The sequence below is a fragment of the Protopterus annectens genome, chromosome 1.part0 (assembly GCF_019279795.1).
Source record: "Protopterus annectens isolate FY-2018-M chromosome 1.part0, PAN1.0, whole genome shotgun sequence".
In the NCBI taxonomy this organism is placed as follows: domain Eukaryota; kingdom Metazoa; phylum Chordata; order Ceratodontiformes; family Protopteridae; genus Protopterus; species Protopterus annectens.
This window is the reverse complement of record NC_056725.1, coordinates 740085243-740107011: the sequence shown is the minus strand read 5'-3', so window position 1 is coordinate 740107011 and position 21769 is coordinate 740085243.

Here is a 21769-nt window from a genome sequence, read left to right as displayed (position 1 = left end):
AATCAGTCTGTTTTAATTCAGAATAACAAGCTATATAACATGGTCTCAACAGAAGGTTGACAGGTGTGCGAGATCGCACAGTTCTTGGGGTCGGTAAAAAGCCCTTCCTAGTAATTGTGTGATCTCAGAGTTAGTATGTGTAATTAACAGGGCGTGTTGGGGGCATAACCCCCCTCCCCGCATGAGGGGTGCATGGGAGCTTATCCTCCTGCAAAAAAAATTTTGATACTATTTTTTTTTAATTTTGGTTTTACATACACTGAGATTTTTGCTCATCTCATGTGTAGTAGCTTATCAATGTTTTCAAAGCCAACTTTTGTGGTCGATCTTGTGAACATTGATATTTGGTTCATATATATATAAATATATTGTTGTTGATGTTGCTGTTTTTTTTTCAAAGTTACATCAGAATCAGTGTAAGAACTTCTATAACTCGAGGAGTGTATTAGTTTCCTCATTTGCCTGACCATTTTTCACTGACTGGTATGTTTTTTTTTAATTAGTAGAGTAATGACTGTTAAAAAAAATCCATTTTTTCTCCTGCAGAAAAATCTTACAAAGCATAACAAACTGCCTGCCAGAAACCATAAAGTCTAATATCATATATATAATACCATTTCTAGAACTTGAAAAAAATATATATTTTTTCTACATTTTCTTTCATTTTATGTTATATTTTACTTTATTTTATTTTTATATACAAATAAGGTTACAAAGATTTCAGTAAGTATTTATATTTCTAGGCAAGATTTATAGGCCTGGTACTTATTGCATACTGCTAGTACACAACAAATGCATGGAGTTAGACCCAGTCCAATTTCAGAGCCATCCAGAAGAGATGATAGCTTTAAAGAAGTATAGCTTTAAAGGAGTATCACTGTGTACCAGTGATACATACACATTACATTCAGTGCATACCCAAATTACTGGAAAAGCATGCCTGCAGTGCACAGCACCAAAGACATGTCCTGTAGTGTTCCCATAGAATATAATCCCATATAAATCTGTACATTGTCAACAATGCACAACTGTTAGTTGACTAACTACAGAGATAGTGTCTGTAAGGAAGACATTAATTAACGTTATCTTAAAGTGCTTGATACATAGTTTTACTATCTGCATCTTCCCTGACAAAAGTCAATTAATAGGTGCACCTTGAAATTTTGCTAAGGTGTAGATCTAGAGCCAGGTGTGTGTGTGTTTGTGTGTGTGTGTGTGTGTGTGTGTGTGTGTGTGTGTGTGTGTGTGTGTGTGTGTGTGTGTGTGTGTGTGTGTAAAAATGTTTTTTCATACTTTTTTCATGTTTTTTTTTGGAAAAACTGTAGCTCGTGTTGACTCATTCAAACACAGTGGAAGTCCTGTGCCATCTCTGGTTCACATCACTAAGCAAGTTAATGAACCTCCTTGCCTTTTTGTTAACTAAAATTATAAAAAAAACTTAGATTCTGGCAAAACTGACCATATGCAGAACTACTTCATAAGCTGGATATCTTACTTATTCAACAAATTTTACTATTTTTACCCCATACCTCCTAAGAATTTTTTTAATCTCTTACTATGATTGACTATACTGTTGTTTAAGTTATTTTATTTGCAATTATCCAGTGCATTTTCAGGAAATAATATTCATTCTTGTCTTCCCCTAAACCACCACTTTGTATCACCAAATTGTGCCTTGTTGTATTTGTATGTCTCATTCTGAATATAGCAATGACTTGAGATTCTGTGCATACCATTTGATGTATACTGTGCAGTGCATATAGCTCTCTAAATGCCAAACCACTCACTCCTATATAAAATGATTGTAAATGTAATATGGTCAGTCTATTCTCACTCTGTGCTTGCAATGAAGTGGCTACAGGAATGCTGTAAAATTCTTCAGTGCATATAGCAAACAAAACAGAAAGAACAGCAACACATTTGTGTCTCACTTGGAAACAGTCATATAATTTAATTCCATAATGGAGTCTGCTTTGTCCCATTTGGCTGTTGTTGTCTTTTCAGGGGAGACTTGAGGTGGTATTTGTACTACTAGGGGGAAATTTAGCCAAGGAATCAAGGAACCTCCACTACACTTTGGAGCTCCTAGATGGTGCCAGTGGGTTCCTACAGCAATCAGGAAGATGCCTATGGGGAGTAACAACATAGAGGAGGAGTGAAAAGCTATGGAGAGTTTGGAGATGGAAAGTGAGAACTGGGGAAAATAGTTCAATATGGAGTTTCAGAATTCAAACAAAGATCCTTGTCCTGGGTATGACAAATGAGCAGTGTTTACCTGTCTCTATGGAGAATTAAGTAAGTGAGTCTATTGAAGTGGTGCAGATAATAGAACTGGTGTCAAAAGGCCTTGCAGATGTTCTGTTAAAAATAATCAAGCAGGATGATCCAGGGGACAGTTCTGCTGTTTTATGGGGTGAGATGGCAAATAACTTTTTTAGACGTGCTGAGGATAGTAATGTGGAAACAGAACCAGTTGATGTGGTATCAGAGAATACAGCAGTTAAAACTTATGAAACAGTGACAGAAAATAAAAAAGGAAAGCAGCAACAAACTGAGAAGATATCTGGTTTAGTGACAGCACATAATGCAGTAGTTAAAAGATATGCAGCACTGACAGCAGGCAAAATGGAGAGCAGCAAAAACCTGTAAGCAAAACTTTTAAAAAGAAGAGAAGAACAGCTGTAAGAATAAGGGCACAAATGGCACTGTAATAGATATATATTGTGTATGGTACAAGTTGGTAACTGTTCTGGGTTTTAAAACTCAAAATATATGAGTTTTTATACATATTGCTTTAAAGACTTTTTGTGACGTAACATTTAAAACTGATGCACCGATGATGAAATTTCTGGAAATGTATAACAAAAAGAAGGACATGTATTCATGGAACAATTATTTGTATTCTGGTAGTAGCTTAAAAAGTTAAAAAATGTTACTTTACAGTTTAGAACTGATGCACTGGAAGAAGATGATGATAAAATGCATGCAGGGTCCATGTGAAACTGTTGATAGTATTGTGAAAGTTACAGTTAGAACCTAAATCATCTTTCTTTTGTGGGTACTTATCTCATTTAATTAATGGTTGTCACATGGTACTGGAGAAAGAATATATAGCAAACAGGTATATGCCTGAATGCAGGTTGTGTAAAAAAGGGACACTTTTGGATGGATTGTCACAAGCAAACAGTAAAGAATGAAATAGAAGGGGAAAGGGAAAAAAAGACATAAGAAATGACAAGAGGCTGGGGGGAAAGGGTGAACTAGGTGAAAAGGAAAAATATGAAGGAGTAAATTAGGTGAGAGATTGCATTCAGGGAGAGAAGTCAGGTGAAGGGATTGATACTAATAATTTTATGAAGTTCTAGACAGTAAAAAATCTAATTCTGAGGATCAATGATTATTTTGCACATAAACTTAGAAAAAAATCAATTTGGGAAAGAGAAAAAAATAAGAAAACAAAAATTAAAAATGTTTTCCCCCAAACTTAAAAAGAAGGAAAAGCAACAAGTATAGTCCTTTTAGTAAATTTGAACAGTATTACTGACATTATAAGGACAGAGATCCTGGAGTGGTGTGCTAAATGTGTTACATGATGTATGATTTCTGACAAGTGAAGAAAAACAGCAAAGAGAAAAATTGTGGGGTGGAAATATAATATGGAACTTAGGAAGTGAATGTTGTTCTGGAGTAGCTGTGTTGTGTTAAAAATAGTGAAAATACTAGATGTAACCTATGTAATAATGGGAAGGTTAACCGTTGTGGATATGAGGTGGAGAGAACAAGTTGATAGAGTTATAACATTATCTGAATATATAAATATGTCATAGTAATAACATTCAGATATACCCTACATATAAAACTATACAATTATGTAATACAAAAGAGATGTAATAACTATTAAAGGTTATGTCAAACTCTATCCAAACTTTTCTTTTTTTTTTTTAAGATCACAGGGAGACGGGATAAATCATGCAAGGCTAACTACTGAGCGCTTTGTGTACTGAGCATGCAATGCAAAGCTGTAGAGTTCACTGCACATGAGGATTGCGGCTGGAGTGAAGTCACAAACATCCTCATTTGCATTTGAATTTTGCCATACAATCATCCTGACCAGCCAAGCAGACATCGCCCAATGACTGCAAGGAAAAGTACTTAAAATAACAAATTCCTTTTCCTACTGCTTCATGTGTGAGACCGAATATCCATTTGAAAACAGACCTTGTGGTTGCATACGTATCCAATGCAGCTTATTTTCATTTGTCAAATTAGAAACAGAGTAGTCACATTTACTAATATTCCAAACAAAGTGTAAAGAAACATAGGCAAACACAACTAGCTTGATCAGTACCATAGTAAACGAGTGTCTGCAGACACTGAAATGTAAGTAGTTAACATTTCAGTGTCCGCGGACACTGAAAAAAACCATAAACACCTAAAAGGCAGCAGCCTTCAAGTGCACACCCCCAAATGTATGCACTCTTGCTCTCCATGCATGGAAACAGTAGGGCAAGAGGAAAGCAATAAAAATTAAGAATTTTTTTTTCATCAAATAAGTCTGAAATTTAAGCAGTGTGCAGCTTCCACTTAGAGCCAAAGAGAAATAAATGGTAAAAAAAACAAACATTCTCATGACACCAGATCACGGAATCCAGTACAATGCCTAGCAACCCCGCCCTCAGTTAACAGCAGCTTACACTTTAAGAGGATAAACAAAAACAAATCTCGACATCCTCATGCCCCTAACAGATCACAGAAAGTATTTTTGTGGTTGCATACGTATCCAATGCAGCTTATTTTCATTTGTCGAATTAGAAACAGAGTAGTCACATTTACTAATATTCCAAACAAAGTGTAAAGAAACATAGGCAAACACAACTAGCTTGATCAGTACCATAGTAAACGAGTGTCTGCAGACACTGAAATGTAAGTAGTTAACATTTCAGTGTCCGTGGACACTGAAAAAAAAAAAAAAAACACCTAGAAGGCAGCAGCCTTCAAGTGCACACCCCCAAATGTATGCACTCTTGCTCTCCATGGAAACAGTAGGGCAAGAGGAAAGCAATAAAAATTAAGAATTTTTCTTTTCATCAAATAAGTCTGAAATTTAAGCAGTGTGCAGCTTCCACTTAGAGCCAAAGAGAAATAAATGGTAAAAAAAACAAACATTCTCATGACACCAGATCACGGAATCCAGTACAATGCCTAGCAACCCCGCCCCCCCCTCAGTTAACAGCAGCTTACACTTTAAGAGGAGAAACAAAAACAAATCTCGACATCCTCATGACCCTAACAGATCACAGAAAGTATTTTTGTGGTTACATACGTATCCAATGCAGCTTATTTTCATTTGTCGAATTAGAAACAGAGTAGTCATATTTACTAATATTCCAAACAAAGTGTAAGGAAACATAGGCAAACACAATTAGCTTGATCAGTACCATAGTAAACGAGTGTCTGCAGACACTGAAATGTAAGTAGTTAACATTTCAGTGTCCAAGGACACTGAAAAAAAAACATAAACACCTAGAAGGCAGCAGCCTTCAAGTGCACACCCCCAAATGTATGCACTCTTGCTCTCCATGGAAACAGTAGGGCAAGAGGAAAGCAATAAAAATTAAGAATTTTTTTTTTCATCAAATAAGTCTTAAATTTGAGCAGTGTGCAGCTTGTTTGCATGCAGCACAACTATGCTTAGCCTGGCTGAAATCCTGAAAATGACAGACAAGTGCTACTGTGATAGAAAGCATCATCAGTCTGCTGTAGCATAGTGGTATTACCATGGTAGAGCATGTAGAACATGCTTGGTTTGAATCTCTCCCTCTGCCAAATTATTTAATAAACTTTTAAGGAATTTGAATGATAGATGTCAATCATATGGCTCACATATAGCACAGTAGGGTGGGAATATGTAAAATATAAATGTAAAAAATAATTTATAAATTTAATGAAAAACAGATTTAAGCAATGCTTTGCTAGTGTAAGCATTGCTTACCTGCTTTCAGCTCTGCTTACCTGGTGCAAGCATTGCTATGTGGATTTGCACAGACCTAAGCATAGTTCAGCATATTAAAAATGGCCAATCAAGAAAAAGTGTGGGAAAACTGCCCTATTTAAAGTGCACAGGCAGGAATACAACCATAACCATTTGAGATTGCTCACAGCAGGACCAAAATAACTGGCGTTGATGAAGGTGTTCGTTCCGAGCGCAATGTTGGGGCATCCAGGACTCCAGGGTCATGGTTGGGCTCCTAGTAAAAAACCATGATGGCAGGATGCTGCAGGGCAAGTACCAGGGCTTGCACTACAAAGTGGAGGCCTGGGACCAGCTTGCATGCCATCTCACCAGTGCCGCTGGCATACCCTGGACTAGTGAGCAGGTATGTCACCACCATAATGACCTGAAGCAGAGGAGGGGTGCACCCTTGGACCAGTGGATCCAAGAAGCCCAAGCACAGGATGTCCCACCTGTCTGTAAGTATGCAGTCTTATGTATCTCTAAGTATGGAAAAAGTTCAACCTGTGACTGTGCAGGTGTGATTAATGTGTGATGTCTCCCCATACAGCTGCTGCAGAGAAGTCCCAGAATGTTGAGGCTCATGCCCAGTGACTGGCCTGGCTGCATCGGCAATATGGTGAGTACAGAATACCCCCTACTATTAGCAGTAAGAAATCAAAATTATAGTAATGGTAGTACCACCTGTACATATAATTGTGCTGTAAAAGTCAGGAATAAATGCCTATGTCAGGCTACCAATGTTACAATGGAGTATTCCCAGCTGCTGTGTAATACACATTTCAGTAGGAAACAAGGTACAATATGCAGGAGAGGAATATTAGAATATGCATGAGTGTGTCTGAGTGAACCTGCCAAGAAAGTGCCATGTCAGGGCTACTGTAACAGTTAGAAATGAAAAGCATTCCCCTGTGCAGATCATGCAGGAACAGTAATTGTGGATTTTTGAGTTTTACATAGATATGTATGTCAAAACTAATAAAGGCATTCCCAAACACTGGTGTGTGTAATCTCACTTGTATCTGAAAAATAGAAATGTGCATGTCCTGCAGAATGCGTTAACTGAGGTGAACTGAGTTAGCACTGCTTGTCTGCAAACTTTAGAAGGGGCATGTCAAATAACTGAAAAAAAGCAACAGTACATATTGCCATCAGAATGTGTTTTACTTGTTTGTCTGCCAGCAGTGTCTTATGTTAACTTTTCAATTTCAGTTGTATGTATCTGTGAATGTATTGAAAAATGTATAAGGCTAACAGGTGCAGACTTAAAACCTACACTGTGTACTCAGGAATCTAAATAGCAGTATGAAGTTGTAAAGCAATCAAATGTGCAATCCAGCTAATGTGCACATTTCACAAACAGTGACACCAATGTCTGTTGTGTATGCATAATGTGTACTGAAAATGGGAAACAAATAATGCAACATGTCATAATAAAAGTACTGTGCACAAAAAGATAGAAATGTCACAAACAACACACAACATCTCCCCAGTAACTCAGTCTGATAAGAACTAGGCCTATAGTTCAATTTTGCACACATACCACTGTTCGAATCCAGGGATTGCCACTAACATCTCAGTCTGGTTCTACAGTTGAAAACTGCAATCTGAATAGAAAATGTAATGTACTGCAACACATAACATTGTCCATACAGGGCACACAGGTAAAGAAATCTGAATAGAAATACTAGTATGATGTGTATAACTATGAAAGGTGTACAATTGCTGTGTTGATCAGCCCCAGTCCTACAAATAGATGCAAGCTAGACATCCACACTCTGCAGTCTGGCCCAGACAAGCCCCTCAAGTGTCACGGATAGTTTGCCTGGTCGCCAAGAAACCTGCACACAGAGAACGTCACAATAGATGTATGTAAAAGGCACAACATGCACTCCAGGGCCTGCAACTAATATGTGAATCTGTAATATGTGTAGAAACAGCAATATAATGTGCACACACGTCATCTGCACAGGGCCAACGGGTAAAGAAATTGGTATAGAAACAGGTCTGATGTGTATAAAAATAAGGGTACAACTGCTCTGTTGATATCTACAACTGTTGGTGTGCTGTAGCAGCCCCATGGCCCAGGTAGAGTGTAAGTGTGATCATAATGTAGATTAGTGAATAGTAGTGTACTGACAAATATACTTGATAGCAGTTGTCAATTGAATCTGTTCCCTTCCCCCTCCACTCAACTGATCCAACCATCACACCGAAACCACTATGGGTATGTTTCTAAGCAAACCTCTACTGTTGGGACCATTGCTCCATTTGGTTTATTATTGATTAAACTGTGTGCATGCTAATATTCCCTGTTGAATAATCATTTTATTGTCTGCCTGACATACCACCAACTAGCATACTGTTGCAACCCTGAATGCCATTCCATATATCCATGGGTTCTGTTTGCTATGGCACTGTCATAATTGCACTGTTTTGGGTAAATGTGAATATCCATGCATGCTATTTTGACTAATGTTGTAATGTGTTGTGCATGACTAACCAATATTCATTGTTAATTTCCACACCATAGCACATATGGGAAGGCAGATCCCAGTGGATCTGCCTCTCCCACCCCACCTGGCTAAGCACTGGGTCCCAGCACGTCTGGGACCCAACCCAGACCTCCCTCATTTGCTCGTCCTGCACCACCATTGTGTGGAACTGCTGCAGGGGATGGTGGTCACCCCCCCCACAAGTGGGCGCAGTGAGGATGTTGTCACCTGGGATGAGGTCTGTGTCATGGTGCGTAATGTCCTCCAGATGGAGCTGGATGACCACCTGTGCCAGGTGGAGGACAGGCTGATGCAGCTAGAGGGGCAGGCAGCCCCTCCAGACCAGCCCCCAGCACAGCCACCTTCGGGGGTGTGAAGGAGTAGTGGTGGCTGGCATTGGGTGGGGACATCTGTGCCATTACTACTATCTGGGGGGGCTCATGAGCCTCAGATTCCCAACCTCCCTCACCATCAAAGTGTTTACCCCCCATGTGTTTTACACTGCCCCTGTGTGCTGCCTTGTCTGTCTAGCTTGTCTACAAATGCAACCTCTCCTACAAAACCTCCCTCACCACACTTACCAATAATCATTTCTTAACATCCCACTCTCACCTTAAAAAAAAAAAAAAAAAAAAAAAAAAAAAGGCCATCTGTCCCACAAAAAAAATCCGTCCCATACATAGTTCTGCAGTTTGCCCAGAGACATGTACCCATCACACAATCTAATCCTACCATTCATCTGTATTGTATAATGCCCACACACCTCCTTGTAGGGTGTGAGGCTCCAAATTCTAAATTGCCCACATTGAAAGCAGCTGTTGCTGCCAAAGAAATGCAGAGCTATGGTCCTTTCCTACACTCGTCCTGCACATCCCTACTTGTTCCTTCTCTTGTTTGTCCCCCTGCTTGCCAAAATTTCACTACTTTCCTATCTCCCTTTTTTTCTTTTCCTTTATTTGAAATTAGCATGGGTTTAAGCGGCCGTAAGCGGCCGTAAGCAGGTGTAAGCTAATCTAAGCACACATAAGCATTACTTAGCTCCATGCGAACCAACTTACAACTGCCTTAAAATGCCTTAATCACTTTGTTTCCAACAGCCCCTGTTCTGTCCAGCAAAAAAAAATAATCAGCCCTTGCAAGGCTCAAACCCAGGACCCTGCATACTACAACCAAAGTGATTTATCACTAAGCCATTTCAGATGTAAACAAATGTGATGTTTTCTCAAACATATCATTCAGCATAGCCATTCAACAGTAGGAGAAATGTATTTATATATGTAGATGTATGTATATATAAAGTACCTTAATCTCTCTTTCTCCAACAGCCCCTGTTCTGCCCAGCAACAAAATAATAAGCCCTTGCAAGTCTCAAACCCAGAACCCTGCACACTACAGCCAAAGTGAGTTACCACTAAGCCATTTCAGATTTAAATAAATTTGATGTTTTCTCAAACATATCATCCAGCACAGTCATTCAACAGTAGGGGAAATGCATTTATATATGTAGATGTATGTATGTATGTATGTATATGTATATGTGTGTATATATATATATATATATATATATATATATATATATATATAGATATATATATATATATATATATATATATATATATATATATATATATATATATATATATATATGTCTACACACACACACACACACACATATATATATATATATATATATATATACACACACATATACATATACATATATAGATAGATATAAAAAAACAAAAAAAAATCAATATATGACCAAAGGCACTGTTAATGGGGGTGTAGGGGCCCAAAATAAGCACCTCTTGTAATTATTGATACCATCCCCTCCTCCACAGCTGAACAGATCTGCTTTGCAACACAATGACCAACACTTGCAAGTCTCATGCCCAGGACCCTACACAACATAGCCAAAACAAGTTAACAGTAATCCATCCCAGCTGTACGATGTCAGGATGATATGAATAACATATCCTGCAGAACAGTCTGTGTACCATAAGGAAACTACAAAGTGGAACCAGTAAACATTCCATTGATACATACACACACACACACACACACACACACATACACACACACATATATATGCAGATATATATATATATATATATATATATATATATATATACATACACACACACACACATATATATATATATATATATATATATATATATACACACACACACACACACACACACACACACACACACACACACACACACACACACACACACATACATATATTACTACATATAGATATGTACAAGAAGATATATATTTAGAGGGTGCACAGCATATCAAACAGCCAGTATTCCAACAGTTGCCACCTTTTAAAATGGCCAGTGTTTGATTCTCTCATGCAAAAGACAATTATTGCATGAAACATATACCCACAGAGACGTCAAAGGATATAACACCACACATAGGTTTGCATACATAGAAATGTTTATTTGTGTACTATTTCAGTTGTTCATGCCATTTCATATAGCACTTAGGTGTTTGAAATACATAATAACTGAGTAATGCAACTTTCAAACAAAACAATTGATACAGTAATCTGAAAGCATAACATATGTTGCAGTCCAGGCTAAGGCCTTCAGGTAGTACAACAGTAAAGGAACACTTGCCTGGAAGATAAGAATCAATCAACACTAATTAATTACAGATGTAGTTCACCAGCCTCCAATTACCCTCTGTACTCAACCCCTAGGAGGAAAAGAATTAAGTTGTCACAATGAAAATGTATATCTTGCATAACAATGCTTAACTTAAAATATCACTATCACACTGACAAACAGAACTGTCAGTAAGACAGTGAGCACTATCCCACCACTGTTCCCATGGTGAAATGTATGAAAATGTACAGCCATATACCTCCATGTGTCTTACTGCTGATATCCCTCACATGTTGTAACAGCCTAGGTTAAAAATGGTGCATACCCCTCCATCATTGAATGACTTACAAGGGCATATAACAGTTTTACATACACTGACCTCTGGACTGTACAAGGTCACACATGTTTTGCCCAGCTGTAGCCCTCAAATATATGGACCCTACCGCACAATTTCTGTGGGAGTCCACAACATCACTGGAATGATAGCAGGAATGCCAGCACTAAATAATGATAGGCCACTACTTAACCTCTTACTGCATGACATATGGACAACACCTGGTATATAGGTGAAGGACAGAGGCTGGAACACAGAGTCATAGTTGCAATATTGCTGTTATACACTGTGAAAGCTGCTGGTGTTACAGGATTGGTTGCAACATACCCTTACTCAGGAATATGAAGTCAGAAACACAAATGGATGTAGCCATGTACTGATATCACTCAACAGAGAGAATGACACTGATATATCAGAGACAAGACCTGTGTGGTGAACAGACAAAACATAACAGCCAATCCTCTGGCCATCATGTGGATAGGCCTACAGTTGAGAGCTATGCACACAGACTGCATTCCATGCAAAACTAGCATGTACACACAAACCCTGTTAAACTAGTTGCATTCAATGCATATAACAACAATACTCACACTGTCCATAGGTCTTGAACCTTATACAAATATGTAGTTGTCCTGTGTCTGCAAGTCTTGTTGTAAGAGGTATTGCTACCTGCTGACTGTAACACTGCTGCCCACACACAGGAAGGATGTCTTCCATACAGGAAAGGTAAAGGGACAATGCCCACATGATGTAGTAATTTATAGTAGTGGGTTGCCATGACACTGGTAATTGGAAGTACTACACAGCTAGCTGCATGCAATTAGCAAGTGGCAAACACTGATTGGTTCAGAGGCCATCACCTGATCATGAGAATCACCTACAAAATCCATGCTGCAACCTATTTAAAGCAGCTCAATCCCTGTAGGGGATATCCCTGTAGGGGATATATATATATATATATATATATATATATATATATATATATATAAAGAGAGAGAGAGAGAGAATCAAAACTACAAACCAAACCAAAAAAGTATATAAAACAAGGGACACATAAAGTGTACCTAGAAGAGAGGACAGTACTACAACAGGTATGTGAAACATATTTGCATGTATGGAAGGTAGTGCTTGGTCTGTAATAATGGGATAGATGATGTAGAAACATTTATATGTGCCATCAAGACTTGTTGTAATGATGTCCTGCTGAACAACTGCTATGGACATAGCATGTGGCCTATGGGCAGTGGGCCATACCTGTCAACTGTGCAGATCTGCACAGAATGACAAGATGTAAGCCATCATAGTGTGCGTTCAGTACCTCAAGACATGTATATTAGTGTGGCAAGTAGCTGGAGGTGGAAGTAATGAAGTTATGATAGAGACATGATTTTCAGACCCCACCACCTGCAGGACAGTCATGTCAACATGAAATGTATCATACACAAACATTATAGGTTTGTAATAGGCTTAGCTGCAATCTGTCCCTATATATACCCCTCTAATGTTAGGCTGTGTCCACATGTGACACCCTTCTGTTTTGTAGCAAGGCACAGCAGTGCAGCTGTGGAGGAAGGAGAGTTAGAGTGTGTGGATCTGATGTTTGAATGCACTCCAGATATATGTCTACAGATATACAGACACACATGCACACACACACACACACACACACACATATGTATATATATATATATATATATATATATATATATATATATATATATATATATATATACATATACATATACGTGTATGTCTACATAAATACAAACACACACAAACACACACACACATGTGTGTGTGTATGTATGTATATACATATATATATATATATATATATATATATATATATATATATATATATATATAAAATGCATTTCCCCTACTGTTGAATGACTGTGCTGCATGATATGTTTGAGAATACATCACACATATCTATACACACACACACACACACACACACACACACACACACACACACATATATATATATATATATATATATATATATATATATATATATATATATATAGATATACAGTAGTAAGCGAGTGCAAAATGGACAGTTTTGTCTGGTGTGAAATCCATGTTTGGAACACATTTCCCTTGTTTCTGAAGGTGAGATTTGTATGTTGGGTAAGGATAGTAGATATATTTGGGGAGGTAGGTTGGGTTGGACGACAGACAAGACAGCATACAGGGGCAGTATATGGCACATGTGGTGGGTAAACCCCTTGGACGGGGAGTGGTGCTTGGAAAGTGGGAGCCCATGAGCCCACAAATAGAAATAGTGGGACCAAGGTCCCCACCCATGGGCAGTCACAACTGCACCTTCATGGGCCTGAAGGTGCCTGAGCTGGGGGCTGAGCAGGAGGAGCATGTGGACTCTGTAATTGTGCACCAAGGGCCTCAATGTAGTGTAGCACATCCCCCAAGTCTCTGTGGAGGTCCCTTTGCACCAGACCCTGGGTCTGACTTCAGGTGACAGGAACCTGTCTGTGTGTGCTCCCGGGGGGGGGGGGGATGAACACCATCCCCTGAGGTGGTTCCACCTGAAGGTAGAGCAGGACCAGCAGATGATGAGGTCCCAGGGTGGGTCTCAGATGTGCTGTGGCCTGGATTCATGGCCAGATGTGGTGGGAGAGGTGGCTCTGCTGGGAGCAGGCTTTCCAAACATGCTATTATGTCACAGTTATAGAATATATGTGGGTAGTAATTGTCCACATAATCCAGGATTACTTCTAACAGCATGCATAGATTTCCCCATTAACACAAAACACCAAATTTGGAGCAGTCACGTAGCAAACAGACCACATGCATATATGGAACCATAGTGGCCCTTACAATGGCATGCAGGTAACATTGTTAGCAACAGGCCACCAGTGATAGTGTTTCAACATGGAACATGACTAGAAACACATTGCACTATTTGTTGTTCAATACGATATATGTCTCAATAGTAGGTTTGCTGTAAACATACCCGTCGAGTTGTGTGTTCAGATTATTGTTGCAGATATGGTTGGGGGAGGGGGAACTGACATGTGAATTAACAACTATGATCTCCTTGCAGTATGAGGTCCTCAGGCATTTTTTCCTCTTTAAGGTTTTCAGGCACCATGTCTAGAGAGTGGCTGCCAGTTTATTCCCCCCAGGAAAATGATGTGATAATTAACTACCTGGTGCAGCACCACCACACCCTCTTTGGCCATACAGCCCATGATCTGCAGGAGAGGACCACCCTGTGGAATGAGCTCATCCACAGGGTAAACGATGTCGGCCTGCATAACTGCAGTTATGAGCAGGTCCAACATTGGTGCACTGACCTCATCCACCACACCCATCAGCACGTTGCTGCAATTAGGAGGGAACAGCTAGTCACAGGGGGGGGTCATGCCTTTCAGCCCCCCCCGACACATGCTGAGGAGCTCCTCACCAGCCTCGTGGCACCTGCCTGCCAGCAAAGCTAAGACCCAGCTGATAGCATTGTGGAGGTGGGTGCTACCCACACAATGGACGAGGAGCATGCAGGTAAGGCCACAGGACACATCAGTAGACCACTGTTATCCATCTGCATCTATAGAGTTTAATCATGCATATGTGAGATAAAATATATATAGTCTGTTGTTGCATTGTATTAATGAACAGATGTGCATAATCTGTAGTATTGTGGGTTTGCACTGTTGATGTATTCAAATGCTGCTCCCACCCTGAACCAATGCCACAGGTGTGGCTACTGACATTACATCTCTCACACAACTATGTAGGTCCCTCTGGTATACCCTTCGGGCAGCAGCCCGTAGCTGGTGAGTATGGTGTTGTTTGTTCAGGTTTGCCAATACACTGGCCATGTTATGGCCATGGTATTTGCCATGCACACATTTAACACACCTACCCATAATGCATGCTGTACATGTTCACTTACTGTTGCTGTTAACTGCACTGCATCACAGTGGTCCCCATGGTGGCATATCTGAATGGGTATGTAAGAGTCCTGCAATATAACTAACAACCTGTCATTGCAAGATGTGTGCACCGAGATGAACATAATGGTGGGACAAATGGCCTACAGTAGGAACATATCTGAAACATCACCCTTATACAGTGCTACAGCAGTGTATATACCACTATTACAATGGCAACTGTTACAGATCTACACAACAGCATATCACAATACCACATTCCACAACCCTTACAACCTGTAATGTGGTCCTAACATGAGCAATGAATGTGTAATATGGAATCCTATGTTAGAACAGCAAATATGGGGAATACATACCTTAACAAACACTGGAAACATATGTGTGCACACACTCCAAATAACAAATTCTGGAAGCAGCTTTTGAGGTACTGACAGCATTCACTCTACATGAGTATTCCCCTTCCATCAAGTGTAGGTCCTCAATGTCACACCAAGAAATGGTCTGCTGTCCAAGACATATGTCCATCACATTTGCCAACTCATCTGCAAGAGAGGCAGCTGCGGCTTGCACACATTTTACAAGCCATGGAATGGATCCCATACCCAACAGGTATCACACAGTAGTTGGACATGTAGCCTTACCTCACCATTGCATATACCATGGCAAACAGTGCAGACAGTCATGTATGTGACGAGGAAGTATGGGACATTAATGTAGAAAATAAACAGATGGCCATCCAAGACAGATGATGACACATGTTACAAACTGGTCATGGAGGCTGCCTAGAAACATGCCACAACACTGAGGGAGTTGCAGGAATGTCTAGCAAGTACTGGCTGTGTAGTATCTGTGTCGACAATTGCCTGGATTAAGTGTGGCTGATGGGTTAGGGTAATCAGATGGGACAGTTGTTCCACAGGAAACATCAGCCAGGGCTCTCTACAGGTAGCATATGCATAACCTCAAAAGTCCCCCAAAGGCTTGTGTTGCAATGTGAAATGGTGTACCAAGACCAAGTTCGAAACCTACAGACAGTATCAGTTAAGATACATGTGCTACAGAAGCAACACCTCACTCCACCTCAGGACCATCTGTACCTTGCTGGTGCCAGTGTACTCCTGTATGTTTGCTGTTCATTAGCAGGGACTAGGCTGGTACACATGGTGTTCTGAATTTGGGACACTGCAAAATGACACTCGTGTGGCCCATAGTTGTCAAGCATCTGCAAAAATTCTGAGGATTGGGAAGGGTGTCATCATGAAACACACACAGTGAACTGAAGCAGACATCCAAAGATCACTAAGAATGGCTGTATCTGCACTCAGTCAAGGTCATAAATTGTGGCAGACGTAACCCTGACTCCACAGCAATAGTGAAGGCACTGTGTGACCTCTAGGGCTGTGCACGTTGAGTTGACCTTGCAATCTTGCAGAGTTGGGGGACATTTGTACGACAGAGTGACGAAATACTGGCAAGTGCAGATGGGCCATGCTAGTATCCTCCTTCCAGGAATAGTGACTGCTGTAGTACATTTAACAGTGGATGCAACAAACCATCATGTTAAGGGTGTGCACACTTATGCACCCAAATATTGTATGCATCTCAATCAGCATCTGCACAATTAAAACATAGGTTCATAGGTTCATAGGTTGGTACTAGGCTATCAGCCCTAGGGCCTATACAAGCCTAGCCATAACAATTCCCTGGCTATTTCTTCCCACATTATTTACTTCCCTGGACCCCTGTCTAGCAGGGCGACTGATGTGATCCCCGGGGTGAATTTCCTTTCTCCCATCCAATCTTCAAGGTTCCTTTTGAAGAGGGCCAAAGAGGTACTCTGCTTAACATGTATGGGCAATCTATTCCAGAGTCTGGGGATTCTCTGGGTCAGGCACCTATCCCTCCAGCATGTTTTGTTTATTGTGATGACAAGGTTTAGATCCCTGGAGCATGTGGCTCTGAGGGATTGGGATTTCTTTAAGTGTAGCATGTCTAACAGCTCTGGTTTTGATATGGCCTTGTATGTTAAGCAGAGATAGCCTCTGAGTAGACGATATGTGACAGAGTATAGCTGGAGTTTTTTAAGGCGGTCAGCGTAGGGCATCTGCTTTAGGCCTGTGATTCTTTTAGTGAGGTATTTCTGCGGCCTTTCCAGTTTTTGCAGATGTCTTGAGAGGTACATACCAAATGGGGTGTTGTATTCTATAATGGGTCTAATGAAGGATGAGTACAGTGGGACAATAACCTCTTTTTTTCTGGATGAAAAGCCCTTAGTGATGAGGTGTGCCACATAGAAGGATTTCCTGACTATTGTGGCAATGTGGTTATCGAAGGTGAGACCACTGTCCACCTGTGTCCCTAAGTCTCTTATCACACTTTCGGTGTTTAGTGTACTGCCACCTATATGGTAATTCACGGATACATGTTTTTTCCCAAAGGGGATAACTATACATTTCTTGGCATTGAGCTTGAGCCCATGGTCTGGCACCAAGCATCTGTTTCTGTAAGGCCCTTTTGTAGAGTATCCACATAATTTGGGGATTCAATAATGGCTCCCAGTTTGCAGTCATCTGCGAACTTTGTTATCCAGAGTCCCTTAGTGTTGGCCTGTACTTCAGAGAAGTAGATGCCAAACAAGAGCGGTCCCAGGACTGAACCCTGAGGTAACCCCACTTGTCACTTGTCTGGAGCTGGATTTGGAGTCGGCTACTTTTACAGTGTGGGTTCTATCAGTAAGCCAGTTAGCAACCCACTGGGTGACATAGGGATTAATTCCCAGCTTAGTAAGTTTATCTATGATTCCAGAGTGGGTGATGGTGTCAAAGGCCTTGTCAAGGTCTGGATAGACTGTGTGGACCACCTTACCCTTGTCCATGGCTCTGGAGACTGTTTCAAAGAAGTCAATCAGATTCAGGAGACAAGATCGGCCCTTCATGAACCCAAACTGGTTGGGGTCCAGTGTTTGAAGGTTGCCAATGTCTTTGTTTATAAGTTCCATGATAATACACTCCATGGCCTTGCAGATAAGGCTTGTCAGACTGATGGGACGGTAGTTTCCGGGATCCAAGGTGGATCCCCCTTGTGGAGTGGGATAACTGTAGCTCTGCACTACTCAGTGGGCATGAAACCTGAGATGAGGCTATGATTAAACATGACACTTAGGTGTGGTGCATGTTCATATTGCAGTTCATGTAGTACACAGCCTGGGATGTCATCTGGTCCCATGGATGCTTTATTCTTAGCTTTGGAGAGTGCATTTTTTACCTGCGTGGCTGTTATTACCGAAATTTGGCAATCTTCTGGTATTGAGATAGGCCATTTAGAGGGGGAGAGGGGGGTGAAGTTGGCACTGAATCAATCTGCCAGGATATTGGCAATATCCTTGGGATCAGTATATTTAATGCCATTCTGTTTTAGCTCAGAGCAGATCTAGCATTGCCATTTAGATTCTTAACATAGTTATAGAATGCCTTGTCGTTGTCTTTGGAATCTTTGGCAATTTTATTTTTGTAACTAGCTTTGGAGGATTTTATGAGGGATCTCAGTTTCTTACTGAGGCTGGTAAGGAAGTTTTTTGCATCCTGGGATTTTCCTCTTTTCTGCAACAGTTTTTTCCTTTTGTTGCAAAGTTTGTTTATGGCAGGGGACCACCAGATTGGCTTCCTTTTTTTGGATGAAAGCATCATGGTTCTATTTGGGATGGCACGATTCATGCATTAGTGGATGTGCTCGTACAGTGTCTTAGTGTAGGATTCAGCAGTTGAACTTTCAGTTCCCATCTGCATGGGTGTCATGAAGTTTGTCACTTCTGACTTGAGTAGCATGAAGTTGGCTTTGGAGAATTTTTTTATGGAGTTTCCTTACTGGGAGGTGGGGGGTGGGATGTGGATGTTAAGGGTGATTAGCTTATGGTCAGACCTGACTAACGAGGGGGTGACCATAGATGTGGAGCATCGATTTCCATGTTGGTAATGACCAGGTCTAGGATATTGGAGTCCCTGGTGGGACTATGGATTAGTTGATCCAGGGCATTGGAATTTATGAATTCCAAGAACCATTGGGCAAAGGTGCTGGTACACGAGTAGTTTTGCCAGTTAATGGCAGGGTAGTTAAAATCACCCAGTATTAGAGTGTTTGGTTCTATCTTAATATTTTTCAGTATGTTTAGAAAGGTGTAGTGAGAATCTTGGGGTATGGTGGGGGATCTGTAGCAAGCTACAATTTAGATTGCAGTCTTACCTAGTGTTAGTTGCACCTGGAGAATTTCAGACGCATTGTGTTGGGCAACTAGCCTGGTGGTGTGAATATCCTTGGTGAATATTGACACTCCTCCACCTTTAGTGTTTCAGTCCTGCTTTGGTGGCCAAAAAGTGTGGTAAGAGTTGTAGCCTGGTATTGCAGGGGTGCTCTCTGGAGCCTTGAGCCAGGTCTCAGTTACTGCACAGATATTGATGTTCTCCATTTTTAGGAGTGCCTCAAGAGAGTGCATTTTGAAGTTTAGACTTCTAGCATTGAGTAGCATTACCTTCAGATTTTGCGTACTTGTACCTGTTACGGTGGTGGTTTTGTCCTTTGAACTTTGGCTAAAAAAGGCACTATAGGGGTGGCAAGAGCCTTAGCCAGTAACCTGAATCCCAGGTGCGACAGGTGCAGACCATCACTGGCAAAGCATAGTGGTCTGTCAGTCATGTCGTCCCAGGCCGACAGATACTGGATCCACTTTGAATGACACCAGAAGCTTAGCCAATTGTTGAAGTCAATCATTTTGTCCTTATATTGTGGTATCATTCTGGGCGAAGGCAGGATGCTACTCAGGGCTAGGGTCATACCTGCCTCGGCCACATGATCCGAGAGCTCTACCATGTCCCTTTTCATGTAGTCCAGGGAGGTACATCTCAAGTCATTCACTCCAACATGGACAATGACAGAATCATATTTGTACTTGTTGTGGAGTGACTTCAGTGCATGTGTTATGTGGCAGATCCTGGCACCCGACAGGCAGCTGACTGTAATTTTCTTCTTGTTCAACCTGGTGAGAGGGACATCAGTGTGCCGGACTATAGTGTCACCTATGACTAAAGTGTTAGGTACATTGTCTTGCCTTAGGGGCTGTTGCTGGTTGGCACACTGGTATTGTGAACTATGTGACACTTTGGTTGTGATTGGTGTTTGTTTGCGTTTCAGCTTCAGAGGTCCTTGTTGCTTGGGCAGGTTACAGTTAAGGGCCTCTGCATATGTGGATTTAGTGTTGCTATATGTGGGTGTTGGTGGTGTGGGTTTGGAAGGGCTATGTGTTGCTTGAGGTGTAGTGTGGGTGTTAACCTTCTCCTCTTGACTGTCTAGCACAATCTTGGGTGGAGAGAGCTTTGCTTCCATTTTGGCTATGTAAATGCATCTCTCACAGGTTGTAGTGTTGGGTGGTAGGAGGAGAGGGTTGTCTGTGTACATGAGGCAATGGCTGCATTGCCCCAGTATGCCCAGATTCACCAGGTGGACAGGACAAATTACCGGAAGCTGACCCTTGGACATGCCTGGTTTGGTGCATTTTTTTTTTGTAAAGTACAGGAGATGGTTTCCCTTACCTTAGCAAGGCACTTTGCAATTATAGTCTGTTTAGTGCCTACTGTTAATTTCTCCTTATTAACAAGGAGAGTTGAGTGCTTGTATCAGTTTAAGGCTTCCTAGTGCTTTCCAGCAGGTATTAGAGAAAGTGCTAGTCACAGGGATGCTTAAAGATAAGATGAAAAAAAATGCACACTGCAATGTGCACTGGAGAAGTTAGATGTGAAAGTAGGTAACTTAAGTTTTACCTGTTTAAAAAGTTAAGGTTTAGTGGAGAGTTACTATTTTTAAACAGCAAGATGGGTTAAAAGGGGTGGTCACTTTTGTATGCTGGTACTATGGAATACAGTAGGATGGCCAATAAATTTAAATAGTTGAAGGGGAGGGGTTTTTGATTTTGTGATTACTCACACAAGCCAGTGAAAGTAGAGAGGAAATGAGATATATGGTCAGATTAACATAAGAGGCAGGCAACTAGAAAGACAGTGGTATTTAACAAGACAACTGTGTCTGGGTGGGAGGGCAAGAAAAAATTCTGCCTGACTCAGAAGAGAGAGAGAGCTGTGGTCTCTTTTCAAGTTTTAATATGCTGTTAAAGCAGAATGCAAGTAAAACACAAGTTAATAAAAAACAAACTACAATATTTAAAATATACAAAATACAAAAAATAAAAGCAAACTAACCTTTCCTTCACAGCAGAGTGTAGCAGAGTCTGGATGAGCCAACATGTGTTTGATACTGCATTTGATTGCACTGGTCATATGTCACATAGGTTCATGTAATGTTAACATATGCAGTATTGTGGTCCCATGGCATATCAGGGAAGA